At 48.4% G+C, this 21139-nt stretch overlaps 1 protein-coding gene across 1 annotated transcript in view; it reads right to left on the reverse strand.

The window, feature by feature from the left end:
• Window positions 1-21139, reverse strand: part of LDLRAP1 (low density lipoprotein receptor adaptor protein 1) — a 331488-nt gene that overhangs the window by 226891 nt on the left and 83458 nt on the right. The window lies entirely within an intron of this gene.

The raw sequence follows: 21139 nt of genomic DNA on the forward strand, positions 1-21139 counted from the left end.
CCCCGACACACATCTCTTCCAATGGCTAGCCTCCATTTATGAAGCTAGCCAATGGAAGAGAGGCAAGTTAAAGCCCCACAGTAGAAGTCATAAAATCTCAGCTCCGCCCACTGCTTCGCAGTGAGACAGTAGCCTCGACCTAAAAATCGCCATGTGTGGAGGGAGCTGCCTAAGAGGCACTTCTGCCTCTTCCTCCTACCAACCACCCTACCTTAAAAAAAAATGAAAAAAACTTGCTACGGCTGCCACCAACGTTCTTGGGAGTTTATGCCCGCGAATGGAAAATGACTGATCAGAGCCTCAAAAACACAAATTAGAAACTCACTTAGTGCATGGGGTGTAAACAGTGTTTAATTTGAGACAGTGGTTTCTGTTGCTCGGCACCAGCACTTAATTGTTAGCACTTATGACAGTCTGCCACACGGAGGCTATCTTTGTTTTATTTATAAACATCAGTTGGTTTATTAGTGCAATACACATTAAAATGTACTAATGACGCCCAAGTCATTCTTATAGCTATGGGTCCCTGGGATAGTTTAAATTGTCAACTTGTAGGAGTTTGATGGTTAGTAGCTGTGTTGGTTCTGTCATGGGCAGCGCTGGTACGGGCAATGGGTGATGCAAGCTGCAGCGGCCTGCCGAGGGGGCTGGCACTTGCTTTTTTACAAATTAAGCATTGGATAGCTTGTCTTCCCTGCCACTGTGTAACATCAGATTCTTACCAAGTCAAGTGGCCGTGTGATGGGAGGGGATATTGTGTGACACTGGTGCCGTGTTAGTTGGCAGGTTTGCTATTTACAGAACGTTTTATCGCAGGTTGGGAACTCCTGGCACTCAATGGACATGTTACTATGCCGGACTGTGCCAACAAAAATTAAATTCTGGGACTCTTTAGTTACACACAGACAACTGCAGTGATCATTAATCAACGGAGTGTACATAAGAAGAGTGAATTTCTACGTTTAACTTACATTTATTTTTTAAGTAAGACGGAGTGTAGTCCTTTAAATGTTTTCACCGGGATGTTAAAGATCAACAAAAAACTAAATATTTTGTTTTTTAGCTATGTTTCTGCCCCTGCTCCCTTACTCCTTGCACTTGGGGGTCAGTTCCCAAAATGTTTTATGCACTTTAGCGACTCACTGGGTGGTGATGTGGCATAACGGCCAGAGCTGCTGAGTTTGGAACTAGAGGGAGTCTTCCGGTCATCCTGTGATTCTGAGCAAATCACTTAATGTCTCCTGTGCCTACCAAAAATGAAGGGGTCATTTTGTAAACCTAAAAGGTGCGTAGGGGCCCTTGTGTAACAGGTGCACTCCAATACTTTCCGGTCGAGTTCGTGCTATATAAAAGAAAACTAAGAAATCAGCATTATAGAAAATTATTTTTAAAAAAGGTCTTTCAACAGGCAGTAAAATATGTGGGGTCGCGGGCCTCATTTGCCAATAGTGTACTTGAAAGGTGGACATAGGAGGAACAAAAAAACTACGAAAACTGTAACAAATGAAAACCCTGCATGTAAAAAAAATACGAACGAAACCAAGTGGAAGGTTGAACACCAGCAAGCCTTGATAGTCTGCAAATGTTTTCTTTGAATTTTCGGACTTATATCCCCCCAATACTTTTGCAATAGATTAAACCATACTACAAATCCCCCAGTACGCAAAGTAAAAACCTTAGGCTGCATCAGCTATTCCGCTCTAGAGAATATGCTGGAAGGTAAAATACAGCGCTGCAGACTTCAATAGAGGAAGTACAGGCGGGGCAAAACAAGTTTAACCTCTCCGTGACTCAAAATACTCTTCATGTATTCTGGTGCTAATCCCACTGGTTTTACGAAGATAGAAAATGACAGTACGTTCCACAATCTCCTCCCTTCGCCTAGTCCCTCCCTAAACGGAACAAGGTTCCACCTTGGAATCGACACGATGAAGAAAGAATGTGTCTGCTGTATTTTGTTACCCTAATGGCGAGTTCAACTAGTTCAATATTCATGGTACCGTTGTCGATCTTTGATCTGGTGCTTCATGGGCTTCATCAGAAATGTTCAAAGAAAGTGAAACCGAGTTGGGCTTTATACTCGCTCGTCTTTGTTTACACGGATTGTCTCTGCGAGGTTTTTCTTCCCTTTTGATTAGACTGAAACGTTCAAATTATTTTACTAGAATGCACCTTGAACCTTTAGCAGATCAGCATATGCGGTTTACGTGTTCAGTTTATTTTTATCTTGACGATAGATACAATTACAAGCGCGCATTCACTGTAATAGTAGCAGACGGGAAACGTTCCCCTGGGTCCCTTGCAGTGGTGTAGGGTGGAAAAGGTCTTTAGAAAGGGGCGGAGTCGTGCGGTAAGTACAAAAGTATGCAATGATAAAAACAAGAAACTTGCAACAAAGTCAATTGAGCGCTCGTACTTGTGCACATGCCAGTTTCAAATCGCCTCCAAGGAGATGCGCGCAGCTAGGATTGTCTCCTGGAAAGCAGACACGCCGACAAAAGGTCTCAGGCGAGAACGCGCTTCCGCGAACAGTTACTTAGGAAATTGGGTCTTAAAATGACTATTACTGATGGAAGTTATGGCATTTTGATTGCAGATTGGGGTGGGGGAAAGTCTGTTAGGGATTGTTGCGTTTCAAGTTCAGATTTCCAATAGAAATGCATTTCCTATGATTAAGAAAAGTGTATTCAAGTAAATCTATTTCACACATGCCTAATCACGTTTCAAACCAGCTCAAGGCTTCCTAATTCTTAAAGTTCAGTCCACTTCCTATACACATATTTTTGCTAATACCCAGCTGTAAAAATGTAAAGGCAAACTATGAACTGGACCATAGACCAAAAAGAATTCAGCCTGGCCCAAATAATTTTAGAAGAGGTGGAGGGGAGGGTGGGCGCTGTGGAGATACATAAAAGCCAAAGTTGTCAATGCAGCTTAAAATCACCCCAAACCGCGTTTTTTAAAACTAAAAGCCAAATGCTGGCCAACAATTTTCAGTAGAATTACAGACCTTCAATTCATTCAGCACGGTGTCAATTGTTTGGATCAGACCTTAAAAATAGGAGCATATAAAAGAACTGCATGATCGCACGGAGATTAATTTATAAATAGCAGGAATGCTCTGGATAAAGGCAATCCACATTGGGCGTGCATAAACAATTCTGATAATGTAAAAAGATATCAAAACTATAAAAAGGGTACTAAACTCTACCAATAGTTTCCATTAAAGAAAGCATGGCGATCTTGCAATAATCATTTTGCCACACCAAAAAAAAGAAAAAAGAAAACAGTCTGGCATTTGTGTACTTCATGAGAGGTATCACTTCACTAAAGATTGCTTTAAACCATTACAAGACAAGACATTGGCTTAAAGCCAAAGGAGGGGTGTTGAAATATCTTCTGCAATAGACCATCCCATTTCAGTGTGCAGTTGTTGCTAAAAGTAAAACTTACAATCTCAAGATTTTGTAAAAGGCTAAAGGAAGGAGACTTTGCGCCCAAATAGGATTTCCACTGATGAAGCTTTCCACCGATAAAGCTTTGAAGCTGGCCATTGGTGCTACTGAACTGCTAATTAGAGCTCTGTGACCACAAATCACAGTCTGTCCTAATAGGCTGGTTTTAGAACTCCAGTGACAACCCACATGTGCCCTGGGGTGAAGTGTATAGCTCAAGTGGAGATCTCCCATATGGAACACTGTACTTGGACAAGAGAATAGAAGCTAAATACAGGGATAGTGGTTAGACTGCAAACTATCCCAAAACAAAAAGGGACTAGAGACCCCGTTAACAATCCAAAAACCAGTAATGGTAAGCAACTTTAGTGGGACTGCCATCCAGGTGAAAGAAGGACTTCATTAGAATGTTTTCCGCCAATCTCATTACATACCCCTATATTTCAGCTCCACAGACAGCAGCCTAGTAACCACCAGTTTATTTGGTGGTGAGCAACTGCCAAAGCAGTGGTGAAGCTTTGAAAACATCAGCTGTTTAGGTTAGAGTCAGGTTACAGTTTGACCAGCAGTCACAACGATCCATACGACATAAAACCAATATCCAAATAATGAATGGATGAGTGTTCATATTCTTATCTGGATGGTCTAGTTAGGAATAAAATCACCATCAACGGTATTTCAGTTTTGCAGGACCTGCAAGTAACATACAAACTACTCTTAATATGGATCAGTATTGAAGTCTGAAGAAACAAAAAAAAAAAATACACAAGGCATACGCCCCAACAGAGACATTTCTGTTAACCACCAGACAATTAAGAAAATATTTGAAGAGTAACACAAAGGGGAGGCCATTTCTACATTCTGGAAAAACACTACCCTTGCAACGATCAGTGCTGCTTCTACCAAAGGCTTGCCAATTCCAGAGATAATATCTTGGGCCAACTAAGCCCAGTCAAAAGACGTCCTCTAACTGGATATAGTTTACATGAAACAAGTGTAACATTAGAGATTTTTATAGGATCCCAACCTACTCATGGAAGCATGGTGAGATAGTCTGTCCGATTCTCAGTTTTAACGCTACTTCAATGTGTAAGAGGTCAGCTTCATCAAACGTTTTAGCTGCCAAATTATTCACCTAAATTTGGCTACAATTAGCTGGGGGGGAACCTGAGCATTCAACCTCTGCTTCTTTCCAGTTGAGTGGATCATACCATTGTTCAAGACTAATTAAAGATGGAGCATAGCACCAAACCCTCTAGTTGCATTTCACAGCTACCTACGAAGATATAACCTAGGCCAGAGAAATAACTATACGCTGGGCACCCACAGCTTTCCTCAGTTCAATCAGAGCAAATGGGGCTTCTAGCATAACAAATATTCATGTCAAGGGAAATAATTAAGTCCCATGGAAGGAGTAATGTGTACATAACACAGAATATTAGTTGTGATTCCTGACTTCGTAAAGGTTTGGTTTGGAGTTGCCACCCTCTCGTCTCAGGCAATCAGTTACCAAATAAGTTTTGAAGGAGACATTTTACACTGATAGTGCAAAAAAACCCACACCCAGTAAACTGCTTCCATTTTTTGGCACAATTGGTTTCGAGATCCCTTAAACTTGGAGTGTAAATCCGTGGTGGAAGAGCCGGCAAGCTAGTGTAATGAGCAACACAAGGTCACTTGTGCTGCCTGGACATCTCCCAATCCAGCATCTGCAGCAATAACAGCACAGAAACTGCCCTGATCGCAGCCACAGACAACATCCAAACCCACCTCGACAGAGGAGAAACAGCAGCTTTGATGCTCCTCGACCTCTTGGCAGCCTTCAACAGCATATCACACCACACGGTGATCAAAAGACCACCACATCAACATCCAAGGAGACATGCTCAGATGATCCCCCTCCTTACTCACTGGAAGGACCCAGAAGAACCACCTCAGTGTCCTTCAGGGATCGCCCCTCAGTTCCATGCTCTCCAACTCATATATGACCCTGCCAACCAACATAGTTAGATCCCACGGTCTCAACATAAGTTGTTACATAGACTACACCAAACTCATCTTCTCATTTACCGACGATCCCACCACCAGAACCAACTTCCACAGATGAACAACAAGTGTTGCTGAATGGATGCAGACCTGCCTGCAGAAAAACACCGACAAGACTGAAGTACTGATCTTTGATGGCCACCAGGAGTCATTCCATGTGTAATGCTGTTGTCAGACCTAGGAACTGCACCCACTCCCTACAACCATGCTAGAAACCTAACCACAATTGACAGGACAACAAGCTCACTGAAATCACAGATCAAAACCATCTCGGCCTGCTTCCTCACTCTGCACATGCTTTGGAGTTTAAGTGTAGCCACTTGAAGATGTTACAGACGCACCATGACACAGGCCCTCCTCACCATCCGACTGGACTAGGACAAGGACAAGGCACTCCAGGTAGTAATTGCCAAACACCTCCTACAGAGACTTCTGACCATACAGCCAGACTCATCCTAGGCCTTCCCCAATGAACCCACATTACACCCCCCCCTCAAGCAACTCCTTGGTTCCCCATAAAGAAGAGCTGACAATTCAAGCTGCTGACCCATGAGCACAAGGCTCTACACAGCCTACAACCATACATTAACCACAGACTGAACTTCACCAACCGTTGAGAAGACTACGCTCTGCCTACCTCCCACTTGCCCATACTCCCCTCATTTACCTGAGCAGAAGTGGAGGACGCTCCTTCTACATCACAGCAAAGACCTGGAACAGCCTCTCAGCGCACCTCTGGACCATCACCTCCCTTCTGGAATTCCAAATGACCCTCATGACCTGCCCGTTACAATAGGTCTCTGGGGCCTGCAAGCACCTGGATACCCAATCGGGTGATTGCACACACTTTATAAACTTGATTGACAGACTTGATCACTAAAATTTGAAGAGATGTGGGGAATGGATTTTTTGGAGGAGTCAGAGTGCACTTAGTAACGAGGTCGGACTTGGGTCTGGCTAACAGTAGCACAACGAACTATAAAAATATCAACAATGTCCCAAATGATGTGCGAAGTTTCAGCATTTATTACAGCATAGTCATCACGTACTAGCTTTGGAGTTAGTAAAATGGAGGCTCATGGCCTGACAGACATACAACTCATTTAGGAGACTTAGGCCAACCTTTTACTTTTTTTTTTTTTTTTAAAGACCCGAGAACAGTTCAAGTGACTTCCACAATAGAGAGGGGAGGCGTCACTACATGCCTTTAGGAAATAACGGAAACAAGGTCTTCAGGTTCCAAATATTCATTAGTTCCCTGGGCATCATCCATGGCTGCAGGTGCATTGCCATCTCCAACAGTACAAATCAGTAGATGACCTCGAATGTTAAGGTTATAAAATTTGATAGCGTCATTACAACTCTGATGCCTCGGTGAGGCATAAATATCTGAAATTATATGCATGCAGTTCACATTGGTCAGGAAACAATGAAACCCCAGGTAGTAAAACCCTCCTTTAGTCTGCTATGTGGACCAATAATTACAGGTGTGTTATGGGTATAAAAATCATCCAAATTAAGGGTTACAAGCTTATCTTTACTGGAAAAAAAGTCAGCGTGGAAAATCTAGCATAACCAGTTAAGATGCTCTTCCAATTGACTTTCATGAGCAAACCATAAACTGAAGAGAAAGTTCTCAAAAATGAAAGTGCAGGGGGGCGTGGCTAGCAGCCGATGATGGCGGCAGCAACCTAGAGAGGCTCCCGTAGCAAGGCGGCTTCCCGCAACAATCCGCATGCCAATCCGCGCACTATTCAGTCCGAAGAGGGTGTACTGGGTGCGGTGACCGAGCGGCACCGGCGCAGAAAATTTGGGAGTGCCTGGACCCCGATTTCGGGGCGAAACTTCATCTCCATCCCTTGGGCGAGACGGGCCTGGTGACACGAGGCGAGCATCGGTGTCAAGTGAATCCTGAGGCCGGGCGGAAGTTCATCCTCCCCGGCGCAACCATCCGGAAGTAGCCGACGACGCCATCGCCCGACACCTTTGGCTGGCGATCCTTCCCCGCCGGCTGCTCTACCCCTCCCGTGGAATACACAGTGACGCTGGGCATCTGTGCCCCTTGGCTGCGCTCGACGCGGACCGGAGGTCCTGCACGGCACCAGACGCCATTTTGCTGAACTGGCCGAGGCCGCCAAAGCTCCGCGGCGGCCGGCGACACTTGCATAGTACCAGCGGACGTTGGCATCCCACCAGTACTGAACCCCCCCTGCATTCCCTTTTTCCCCCCCGTGGACAGCGACGGACCTCCGGCCCGTTCCAGCTTGGACTTTGTCTCACTGGACAGCAATGGCGGGGAAGGGACAGCGACAGAATGCTGCTCAAGCGAAGCTCGGGAAATATGCCTATGAGGGCCAGTCGGCCACACAATCTGAGCAGCGCAAATCATTGGGGAAGGGTTCTGACAATGACGGTGCAAAAAAGGCCACGCTGGACGACGTGCTACGGACACTGGAGCAGGTGCAGGCCATGGTGGGTTCGACCGCGGCGGAGGTTACCCTGATCAGAGCCGACCTCCAGAAAATGAGCGAAAGGGTGAAGCAGGTGGAGGTAGTGACCAAATCTCTGATAGAAGACGTTTCGGACCTGCAGGTGGCAATGGAGAGGCTGCAGGCGGACAATAAACTTTTGAAAAGTAAGCTGGACGACCAGGAGGGGCGTTCCAGACGCAACAACGTCCGTATTTTGGGGGTCCCGGAGTCTGAAACAAAGGGGGCCATGGACCTATATGTTGAAGACCTTATAAAGACCAAACTGGCCCCGAAGGGACTATCAAACTTCTTCACAGTAGAACGGGCCCATCGGGTCCCGGGCGGGACGCCCACCCCGGGTGCAGCTCCGCGCCCCATCCTGGCGAGACTCTTCAACTTTCGAGACCGCGATGCAGTCCTCCAGGCCGCTAGGGTGGCACCGCCCATCCAAATCCAGAATTCAAGGATTTCATTTTTCCCCGACTACACGGCGGAGGTCACCCGCAAGAGGAGGACTTTCCTCGAAGTTAAAAAGTCGCTTCGCGACCAAGAACTGCCGTACTCCATGCTGTTTCCGGCCCGGCTACGAGTGGTGGCGGATAAGAAGGTCTGGTTTTTCGATTCAGCAGAGAATGCCAGGGAATGGCTGGATGGCTGGCGCACAGTGGACCGCACCTCTAACCGTCGACGCAACAGATCGGGGGGGACGAGCCGGCGGGGCTCCCGCTCCCCATCCAGGACCAGCGAGAATGGATCACCACCACAGGACCACTTGGGAGCGGCTGGCGGCAAATGAAGATACCACAAGGGACTATCGAGTTACTCCTGAACTCTACTCCCACTGATTCTCTACTGAGCCGTTAATGGACACTGGCCCGGACGCCCGAGGGCTGCAAAGGGACCGCCTGCTTTGGGGGACACTCTCCCCCGACGTGCAAGTACTCTGTTTCAGCTATGGGTTAAGCGCTCTGCTAAGTTGGGGTGGCGGGCAGTTTTGAGTCCGTTTGGCAGGGAGGCAGGGTGGGGGGTGTTGGGGGGGGGACTTGTTTGGTTTTACGGGAAATTCATGCTATTGTATGAACAATGTAGAATGTACTGTGCTGTTTACTGGAACGATGTTGGGAGGGTGGGCCATGTGCTGCGGGTTCAGGCCCCTGATTTTCGATGGTGGTGGGTGAGCGGCGTAACGTGATGCAGGCGGGTGAGACGCGATTGGGCGGCTCCTCCCTCAAGCTTCTGGCATGGAACGTGCGTGGATTGGGTGATAAAGTGAAGCGAGGCCTTGTTCTGTCCGAGGTCAAGCGACATAAACCTGACCTCATACTCCTTCAAGAGACCCATCTAATGGGTACTGCCACCAAGGCCCTGGACAGGCGGGGGTACTCAATGTTGGCCCACTCCGAATTCTCCACTGGGTCCCGGGGCACAGGTATCCTGCTTAGAAAATCCTCAACTTTTATCACCATTTGCACAAAAACCGACTCACAGGGCTGTTTTGCGGCAGTGAGTGGTCAATGGGAGGGGCGCCCCCTGACAATAGTATCAGTGTACATCCCGCCGTCCTTACACTCTGTGATGCTGCCTGCCCTGGGCGATTTCCTACTGTCCCTCCCCGAGGGTGACACCTTGTTGGGCGGGGACTTTAATTCCCCTGCCGACCCACTACTCGACAGGTTCCCCACACCCGCTCTCCCCGGGGGTCCCTCCAGATTCCAAAGGTTCCTTGAGGCGTTGGGGCTGGTAGACATATGGCGGCACGTCCACCCTACATTACGACAGTACACCTTCCATTCCACCGTCCACAATAGCCTGTCCCGCATTGACCACTTTCTGGCGCTCGGGGATGGTTTGCAGCGCGTAGAAGAGGTGCTCATTCACCCAAGGGGCATTTCGGATCACTCCCCACTGACTCTCACCATTACTTCACAAACACGCTCACGCCACCGTGTTTTCCCGATGCATGCCTCATATCTTAAGGTGCCGAAGGTCCGGAAAGCACTGCAGACCGCCACAACACATTACTTTATGGAGAACGAGCCTACCGCAGCCTCGGCTGTGGTGCTATGGGAGGCCTATAAGACTGTCCTGAGGGGGCAAGCCATTAGCTCCATAACCTCGTATAGGCGAGAACAGGCGGCGGACCACTCGGCGCTCGAGATACGACTGCGCGACGCAACCGCAGCCCATGAAACGGGCCCCACTGACGACACACTGCATGCGCTCACGCTGGCCCAGCGTCTCTATACAGACCATGCTCGACACATTGCCCAAGGTCACATCACTGACACACAAAACCGAGTGTATGATCTGGGGGACAAAGCAGGGAAAATGCTGGCCTGGCTAGACAAAAGAGGCGGGAGTGCCAAGGGGATCCAACAGGTCAGGGATGTCCTGGGGAACATTCACACGGACCCAGCTCGGATAGTAGAAGAGCTGGCTGCCCACTTCGAGAAAGTCTACACCCCGGAGCGGGACGTCACGGCCATTGCGGCCCAAAGCGCACTGTATGATCTGCCCATCCCGGCGCTGTTGCCCGAGGCGGCGGCTGAGCTTGAGACGCCTTTCACTGCTGACGAACTGCGGATCGCCATTGGGGCCCTGCATACGGGCAAGGCGCTCGGACCAAACGGCATTCCAATTGAATGGTTCCAAGACCGCACTGCTGTTATTAGCCCATACCTGCTTCGAATGTATGAGGAGTGCCGTACGGCGGGGGTACTCCCGTTAGACCAACGAACGGCCACGATAGTGGCTATCCCTAAGCCTGGCAAACCTCCGGAGGACTGCTCCTCATACCGCCCTATATCCTTACTCAACGCAGAAAGTAAAATCCTGGCGAAACTGCTGGCAAATCGTCTCCTGCCCCACCTCTCTGATCTAATTCACCCAGACCAGTCCGGGTTCATGCCCCACAGGAACACCTCACTCAATCTACGACGGGTGCATGGGGTGTTGGCCAAAACGGATGAACTCGACGAACCAGCGGCCATCTTGGCCCTTGATGCCAAGATGGCCTTTGACATGGTTGAATGGGCCTATCTCTTCGAGGTTCTCCAGTACATGGGTTTCGGCCCTGTTTTCATATCCTGGATTAAACTGCTGTACACTATGCCGGTAGCGCATGTGGTGGCGAATGGCCACATTTCGCGCTCCTTTCCGCTCAAACGCGGCACTCGGCAGGGCTGCCCTCTTTCCCCCCTACTATTTGCACTGTCGCTAGAGCCCTTGGCAATCCGCATTAGGACCACCCCCTTGCTCAAGGGGATTCAATGGAGGGAGGGCTGGGAGGACCGCATTTCGCTCTACGCGGATGATATGCTTGTATACCTGACGGATCCTGACCATGGCATCCCGGCTCTTCTAAGTATCTGCAATGCCCATGGGGAGGTGTCGGGCTACACAATTAATTGGACTAAATCTGAACTATACACCCTGGCGGGCGGCCCACCCACGGTTGGCTCTGACTGCCCCTTGCGGTTGGCCGGCACGTCCTTTAAATATCTTGGTGTTCATGTTACGAGTGACCCGACGGAATTTGAAAAGTTGAACTTGGAGCCGCCGCTGGACCGCCTCAGGCGAGATGCGAGCTTCTGGGCAGGATTACCGCTAACGATGCTGGGAAAAGCAGCCCTCTTTAAGATGAAATCCCTGCCCCGCTTTCTGTATATTCTGGACAACACCCCCTTTGCAGTGACCCCCAGGTACTTCAAAAGGGTGGCGGCAGTGGTCACTAGTCTACTATGGCACAATCGCCCGGCACGGATAGCTCACGCCAAGCTCTGTAAAGGTTGGTACGAGGGTGGCATCGCACTCCCTAACCTTCAACTTTATTATTGGGCGGCTCAGCTTAGACCGATTAATCAATGGCTGCATGCATCACAATCGGACCCTGCATTCCAGGCGGATCAGGCCCAGCTAGGGGCGGGTACCCTGCTGGCCCCGCTCTATGACAAGCGTAAACTCAGGTTGTTGAGGGGGCCCACTAAGATCACAGTTTCCGTCTGGCACGCAGCCACCGCTGCGCTAGGCTGGAAAGATACTATCACTAAGCTCACCCCGCTTTGGGATTCACGTGCTCTGGGCAACCTTCGGACCAGCAAGGGGTTCTCCCGCTGGGATGACATTGGCATCTCAACAGTGGGAGACATGTGGGACCATGGGGCTGTCATCACGTTCGACCGCCTGAAGGAACTCTACGAAATGGGACCACATGAAACCTATCGGTATGTTCAAGTGCGTCATGCTCTGCTGGCGGTTATTCCGGTGGGGTCAACTCTCCCAGAGTCGTCCCCGCTAGAGGATCGCCTCCTAACTGACTATATGGTGGAGAAGGCCACCTCCCTTACCTACCGGAAACTCCTGAATAATTCCCCAGACCCGCTAGTGCCTCTTAAGGGAAAATGGGAGCAGGACTTGGGGGAGATGGATGAACACGAATGGAACGAGGCACTGGCATCCCCTAAAGAGGCGGGCATATCCTCTAGAATGAGACTCATCCAACTCAAGGTTCTGCACAGGACATACTACACCAGGACATTGCTTCATCACATACAGCGAGCCCCTGACCCCTTCTGCTTGCGCGGCTGCGGGGAGGAGGGCACACTACTCCATACACTCTGGGACTGCTCCCTCATACAAACATACTGGTGTCAGGTCATGCGCACCGTCTCACAAGTCCTAGAGGTCTCCGTGCTTCCTGAACCACGTCGCTGTCTTCTTAATGTGTGGGAACCAACTGACCTGTCCCGACATGGTCGCCTCTGGGTGACGATTGGTATGATGATGGCGAAGAGGGACATCGCGCAGCGCTGGGGGGTGGCAGATCTGCCGAAGGCCTCCCAATGGTGTGTGAATATGGATAGGACCATGGTCACGGAGCGGGCGGTGTATTTATCCAGGGGGTGCCCGGCCAAGTGGAACAAAGTTTGGTCCCCGTGGAATGTTTACCGGGGTGAGATTTGTGAGCCACTCCCTGAAGGGGACACACTGGAGTCGGATGAGGATGAGTGACTGAGAGGGGAGGGCATGATGGTGGGAGGAGGGGTTGCACTGGGTGGGGGCGATATAACGGAATGGGGCAATTGCTACGGTATTTACCAAAATGTGAAAAGCGCAATTTGAATGGACTCAGAGGCACATTTCCACCTGAATGGCATTCAGTTTCCTGTGTCGATGGCAACGTGATTTCCCGAAGTTTGAATGTTTTTCTTTTTTAGGTATTAAACAAAAAACGAAAACCTCATAATTTGGCAAGGACCATTCGCAACTCCTTCTTCACAATTTCCTTTTGGTGCTTTATCCTCAAGTCCTCACGACAGCATGTAATGTGTTACTGCATATTTATTGCTTATACGCTATGTTAGCGGCCGGCCCGGTTGGGTTGTAGGCGACGTGCTGTGTACTAATCTGTGGAGACTCAATAAAGGTTTTCAAAAAAAAAAAAAAAAAAAAAAAAAAATGAAAGTGCATGCATTTTACACATCTTGAATGGATTACGTTTAATGTGCTAACCACAAAATAATTTAATTAACAAACAAAAACTGAGTCAGGCAGCCCACAAAGGAACCACAATTTCGAGCCCCAATGCCTTTCAGACCTCCTGAACAATCGAAGAGATACAAGCATTGGCATAGCCAATAGGTCTCGCTTTTGGGACCTTATAAGTGTTTAGCCATGAAACAGTTGGTTGCACAAAGGATATTGTGCTGCATAACTAAATACTTATAAAGGTCCCAAAAGCGAGACCTATTGGCTATGCCATGCTTGTTGTTATGAATGCCATGTAGGTAAGGAAATTGCTAGTTTGGGAAGGAAAGCAATTTTGATTAATGCACAAGCATACAATAAATGTGCTCAAGCACTTTAAACCATATTGCTAATGACCGTATTACCTTGGTAGGTGGTGGCTTGACCGTTGCCATATCTTGGGACTCAGGTGAAAATCCAGAAGTAACTACATTAGACAAACTGCTTCTATAACTGCGGTCTTTTCACTGACTCTGTACTTATTGCTCATTTCTTAACATTAACAAAGTCACATCCTAGATGTAATGTGACAGTCTTTTAAATCATCAAATCAATGGCAATAGGATGTCAATGGTGTGAAAAGCAAAAAGAACATTTGGACAGAATGCAGAACCAATCAAACATTCACCCCCATACACAGATCTGGGTTGAATCCATTGTTTTTTGCATGCCATGCTATTCCAGATTAGATGAGGGGTGTTACCCTGAAAACAGTCCCAGGATTGTCTCCAAAGCAGGGAGGACCCGGCTTGGCAGTTCGGGCTGTACAGTTCCCATGAGTAGCAGGGTCAAGACTGATTTGCATACGACTGGGTCCAAACTGGGGTTGGGCATAGTGAGCAAAAAAACAAATCATTTAACCCAGATCTCTAGACTGTGTATGAATCTTTAATTAATTCAGATTCCCTCCATCATGCGGTGCCATGGCACAAATTGGTGTGAAAAGGGAACATGGCGTCAATTATCGTTAGCCCAGGCATTTTGGTGAACCGACGTCCATGCTAAGAATGTGAATTATTTCTTTAATGGGATGTCAGGGCCACAAGAAAGCAATTTCATTGCTCAGTTTTGACCAAGACATGTCACTTCTTAGGTAATGGTGATCACAGGAAAACTTGCCTCAGCCGAGACAAAGCCCACGTCAATCTAAACTTACATCAGAACTTGTGGTTCGGGGTACTTAATGCCCTCCTTTGTAACACTCAGCCTGCGACAGCGCTCTGCTGGGTTGCAGAAATGACAACAAAGGCATCTACAACAGGTTTAACTAGCGTACTTTCAGGTATTTATGATCCCCAAAACAGACCTAGGTTTGGTCAGGCAGAATGAACCAAACTCTGCAGATGTTGGAAAACGGTTTGTCTTAAAGCAAAATTTAAATCAAACAGAAAACAAGCCAATGGTGCTCCTCCGCTCTCGTTTGTCTGTCGTTTTTGTGACTTTTGCCACATACCCTGTTAAAGAGCTGCTAATAGAAAAAGTATTTAACTTGTGGTTTCACATAGTGTCATGTCTGTGCTTCAAGGCGTGTGCACTAACGCAGCATGACGTTAAAAGTTCAGCAAAAGCAACGGAAATGCCGTTCCCACCGTGAAACAGTCTGCATTATTCTAGTGTAGGAACCCACTGCATTCTCTGATGCCCTCTTCTAGCAGCCCATGTGGTCTCACCGATTGCCTGTACACTCGATTTGACATGTTCTTATCGCAATTATTCAGAATTAAAAACTTTATTTTACGCGCACATTTGAATTCAATATTAAGGCACTGGCCAAAGTTGAAAAATAAGTTGCATATTCACTGTATATTCTCTGCCCTTCCATGATAACTCTTCTGCTACAAAGTAGATTAGATTTTCAACGCGAGGACACACCCCTGCTAGACTGGAAAGAAAAGAGCAGAGAGGGAGCACTGCAAGTTATTCAAAGTTTATACCAACCCCTCGGAAAACCACCTAACGGTTTACAGCAAGTTTATCACTTCCTCCGAGAGATATTTACATGGGAATGTCTGCGGAGGTCGCTCAAACTGGAGATATTTCCTCAGCACAGGGGAAAAGGAGCCGCTCTGTGAAACCGCCAGGCAGAAGAAACAAACGATCGCAGGAAGTATTTCATGTCATTGGCAGGAGGGCAGTCGGCAGATGGGTGTGTGAACCAGTTGAAACATGTAAATGAGTGTCACACGAAACCCTCTGCTGCAAAATCATCTCATTGCTGAACCAGTTTCCGCAGCAGCCCACCCCTTCTGGGCAAGCATTGGCCGCGCAGCTGTAAAAAGTAATGCATTGGCGCAGCCGTGAAAGTGATCGCGAGGACAGTCTGTGGTGGGGGAGTGCAGAGCGAGGCGAGCTGTAAGGGTGCAGAGCAAGGCACGCAGGAGAGCGAGAGGAAAGCCAGATGGCTCCTCTGCTCGTGCCTGTGCGTGTAACTGCACTCAGAAAGCCACACAAAGCTGTGGTAGGACTTTTAAAAGATCTAACTAAATGTCTCGCTGACCAGTGCATGCGCTGCCTCAGGCGAGACCAAAAAAAAATATTCTGTACAACAGAAAATTGAGCCAATTGGGACTAGGGTGATCCAGAAAAAAAGGACTATGTCTTGACATGTGTGCGAACAAGTGCATGCTCTAGTGACAGGTGGGCACAGGGCTTGCAAGCAAGCTGTATCCGGTATCTGTAATTATGCTGCTAAGTCACAGAGAAGACAGGTATCACCGTTTACAAAGTGGTAAGAATTTATGGGGCGGTGGTGGGACACAAATGGGTACTGATGCATGGATCCCAAGATGGTCCAAAGCCTATTCAGAGGGTCCTTGATTGTTCATATAATTAAATATTTGTATCTTCTTAAAAGTGTGTAGCTGACATGCATCCAGGAAGCCAGGGGTGCTAGTCAAAACCCGTGCCCAGGCATATTCAAACAGAAATAAGTACCGTACCAAAATTGTAGTACAGACTGGCACTCCAAGCGGTGGGGTTTTTTTAATTAGCACCTAACACCGCAGAGAATTACAGCATCAAATGCATTTCAACTTTCGTGACAAAGGCTGGGAAAGCCAAAAAGCATTTGATGCCATCATTCTTTGCCGTGTTAAGGTAAAAAAAAAAAAAAAAAAAAAAAAAATGTTCCGAGTGCCGGTCTGTACTTCAATTTCGGTACAGTACATCTACACATGACATACATACAAACCTTAAAAAGTAACATTCTGTATGTGAAGAAATTTGAAGCTAAAAATTAACTTAGTATTATCTTGATTTGTGGGGGCAGAGCAATTACTGCAAAAATGTACCTAGTTGGACTATTGGTAGCAGCAATGGTATGAGCCGATAGAGCAAAAAAGAAACTGGTATGCTTCACCCTAGCATATGGCTGCACATTTGAAAAAATATTACATAAAAACTAGATTGACAAGATCCAAATCTCATCAACATTAACATTTTTAGGGTTCTGAATCCAATCATTTCTTTAATTTGTATAGTTGCTTTTGTAGAATTTTTTGGATTCAAATACTAGAAAATTGCTTAGGTGGGGATCCACGGCTGCTAGAACTTATTCACAGAGTCCACTGAATTCAAATGATATCGCACATTGATAAATTATATGCATTGTTTTGGTAGATCAAAGTTAACATACTAAACTCACTTAACATCTGAGATGGAGGAGCATCAGCTTTATGATCTACAAAATACCGAAATCTAGCCTTTGTGGTTGCCTACAAGCCCATTACTACTCCAGAATAAATGCCCTGTTTAAATACTCTCCCATCACAAATTATCACAATGATGTATACCAAGCACTTACTTCAATATCACTATATGTAGTGTGCATAATGCACTCATGAAGCACCAATAGAACTATACCACTGCCCCAGCGTGAGCCAACACAGGCAGCTTAAGGGCATGCCTTTACCCCCCACATACAGGAGCACTATTGGTATGTTACATTCAGAGCTAGCCGGTCAGCTGTTCCCAGGGTCCCTATGCAGGGATGTGAAATTCCTACAGCCCGATGCCCAGGACATATTGTTTCGGGTCAAGGGCAACAAGTGTTCATGTGAATTTTGTTCTTAGGACAAGTAGGCTCAATCCCCTGCAGCACAAACCATTTAGCTGACAGTTTAGAGTACCACATTATGGATCAGGGAAGGGCAAAGTCTGCAGTTAAGGTAATGCTAATGTTATGTTAATGCTGTTCAAACTTGTATTTATGGTTAATTTATTGAAAATCTTTATTGTTAAGGTGAGCACTCCAAGTAAAGGCTGTAAGCTCTGACTGCACTACTGACAGTGGATCCAGTATACAAATGTGTACAGAATACTCCCTAATTTGATGCAAATATTTACAGAAGCTTGAAAGCAAGTTTGATGATTCTTTGCTTTCAAAATCAAATGTTCACAAAAAAATGAAAATCAGGCAAAAAAATGTTGCTAAACTACTGTAAAATTTAAGGTACCATTTCTTTGCAGCATCATTTAGTAACATGTGTTGATGCATGCTAGAATCTGCCAAAAATATTCATAATTGAAAATCAGTGTAAGCAGTTGCAACAAGATTATGGGAAACAAATAAACAAGCATTGGCAAACCAGTAGATCTGAAATTGGTGGTCAGCTTTTTAGTTTGGTCAATGTGTGACTGTTTTGGCATGGTTCTTGTAAAATCTTTAGTGTGGGAGCTGCCGGGCACTCACCATTCTAACAAACACTGGCAAAATCAAAAATAGTATTTGGTCTCAAAATGCACACTGCCACAGTAGTTACTGGCACAGATCAAACTACTTTTTGTGCAGATATGCTCCTTGTGAAAGAACAGAATGCGGTCATTCACAGTGAAGCCAGCCGATACAGAGACAAAACTTTAATACACGCAAAATGTCATGGTCAATGCCAGACCACATTTGCGGACCAATTATTAAAGGAAGTCTAAAAAGGAACCCACTGTATAGGTCCTTGCATTAAGCGCAGCTATACGGTTTTCGTGAATTCTATGTCAGGACCGGAGGCTTCAGATTATGCTATATCTTCCTTAGCTTTATTAACATAAAGACTCCACAGCAGCTTAGGAAAAGATATAATAAGAACAAAAATGCTTTAAACATAAAGCATTAACGTAATGTTCAACAAAAATAAACAACAACTCCCAAGAGTCTCTTGCGCAACAATAGTCCATAGTCCTTTTACTCTGTCCATCATCACTATATAACCGGACTTCTCATCATCTTCCTCCTCTTTTCTTCGCTGCTCCCGCAGCCAGATAAGTGCTTTTCTATTTGTTACCTTTTCATTGTGATTGATTGTCTTGTGTACGATCTTTGGGGGGGGGGAGGGGGGGACTCGGACTCCTTGCATGGTTTATTTCCTTACAGAGTCCCCAGTTGCGGGAACGTTCTTCGTTCCTACGCGACTTTATTCCCACGTGTGCGGTGTGTACATAGACCGCAAGGGGGCGGCCTGTCGTCTCGCCAACCCGCCGGCGCGCCTCCGCAGTGCGAGGAGCCACGCCGTAGGGTCTGCTTGCGCGGGGGCCGATCCTCTCGTACCCCTCTGACACCTGGTGATCCGGGTCAGTACTTTTGTCCACTTTTGACGCCCTCTGGGGTCTGTATGGCGGTTCTGACCGCGTGAATCGCCTTCGGGCGAGATCTGTGCACCTCTTTACCCATGTGTGGCCTAGCGCGCTTGAGGGGTACGTAGACCCGGTCCCGTCGAGGAGGGTCTGCGCGCTTGGGGGTTGGTGCAGCCCACCTGCCACGTCAGCTGGCCCAAAACGTGATCGCAGCCGCTTGGCCTGCCCACATTCGAGAACTTTCTCGGTTGCCGCCCTCTTGGGTGCCCCGCATTTGCCCTTGGTTCCGAGATGGAAGGGGAATACGACGAGGAAGCCTGCCCCTATCTGCAGGATGATGAGTTCTATCAGGCGGTAGACAACTCCATCTATCGTTGCGTGACGGAGGTGGTAGGGCCCATGGAGGACCGCCTTTCCGCCCGCATCGTGGAGGAGTGCGCAAAGCTGGCAGCGGCGCAGGTGCCTCCGTCCCCCGAACTCCCGGGGACGTCCGGCGGGTTGCCACCCGCTCCGAAGAGACCTCGTGGGGAGGGACCTTCATCAGAGGCCCAAGGCGTGGACAGGGGCGCTTTCGAGCGGCTTCGTGACGCCTTCCTGGCCAAGGCGACGGCGGTGCCCCCTGCACCCTTGGTGGATCCTGGCACTTCGGGCGACGTGTCTACGGCGCCCGCCTCCCCGATCTACGACTCTCCGGACTCTGATGACGACGGGGAGTCGACCCGTTCTTGGCTTCCGACACCTTCAGCGAAGGAGATGCCCCGAGACGAGTCGGGCATGCTGGACCCGGACGAGATCGTCCACCCCCGATCCGCGGCCTGGGCCCCGGGGGAGACGGTGGCGAAGTTTGTCGCGGGCAGGCTGCGCAAGCCCCTAGAAAAGGAGGCGAGGGGTTGCCTGCGTGGGGAATGCCCTCGGCCGGCCCTGGAAGGGAAAGTGGCCATGACACCGGAGTTGGACCCCAAGATGGCCACCTTCCTGGCGAAATTCATGAAGGACCCCAGGAAGGGGATCGACCGGTCCTGGCGGGCTTGCCAGGACAAGTTGTTGGATGCGGTTGGGCCTGCCACGAAGATCCTCGACATGGCGGAGGAGGCTCGAGTGAATGGCACTGCCATTTCGCCGGAGGTGCTCTCCAACTGGGCCCAGAGGGTGATCGTATTTCTGGGCAACGCCAACTGTGCCCTGTCCACGGAGAGGCGGCGTTCGCTCCTTATCAAGCTGGATCCGAAGCTGGGGGACCTGGCCTCGTCGGAGGCAGGTGCCGTGGCTCAGGGTGGCCTCTTCGGTGAGCCTTTCATCCGCGAGCTGGGAAAGTTCGTGAATACGTTCACGTCGCTGGACAAGGCTCAGTCCAGCATCAAGAAGGTCTTTCACCAGCGTTTTTCTGGAGGGGCCGGTCGCGGCAGGGGCCGCGCGATCGGCCGTGGTCAGCAGACCAACAACCGAGGACAAGGCTCCGGAAGAGGTCAGTACCAGACCTCAGCCAACTACACCAACTTCTACCCCACGAGGGGACAGCGCTATGGTGGCAGAGGGTTCAAGAAGAACTCCGGACAAGGAAATGCCGCCGGTAAGTGTACTTTGCTTGGATCAAGTTCCGATTGGGGGGCGGCTGGCAAGCTTTTACGGGGAGTGGGAATTGCTCATTGCCGACGCTTGGGTTTTGCAAACTGTAAGAGGTTTCCATATCGAGTTTTACGACCAGCCAACTCAGGCGAGGCCCCCGCGCCCGATGGTTTTTTCAGAATCCGACGCGCGATTGATAGACGAAGAGGTCTCGGACTTGCTGCGCAAGGGAGCCATCAGTCTATCAACGCGCCACCCACATGGGTTCCTCAGCAACGTCTTCCTAGTGGACAAGACGGATGGGGGCAAGAGGCCGGTGATCAATCTCAAAGAGTTCAATGGGTGGTTGGTCTACCGTCACTTCAAGATGGAGGGGATCCACCTCCTTCGAGACGTGCTCCTCCCTCGGGATTGGATGGTACGTCTGGATCTCAAGGATGCCTACTTGGTCGTTCCCATTCACCCCCCTCATTGTCGTTTCCTACAATTCCTGTGGGACGACAAGGTGTT

The sequence above is a fragment of the Lissotriton vulgaris genome, chromosome 2_1 (genome assembly GCF_964263255.1).
Source record: "Lissotriton vulgaris chromosome 2_1, aLisVul1.2, whole genome shotgun sequence".
NCBI classification, from domain to species: domain Eukaryota; kingdom Metazoa; phylum Chordata; class Amphibia; order Caudata; family Salamandridae; genus Lissotriton; species Lissotriton vulgaris.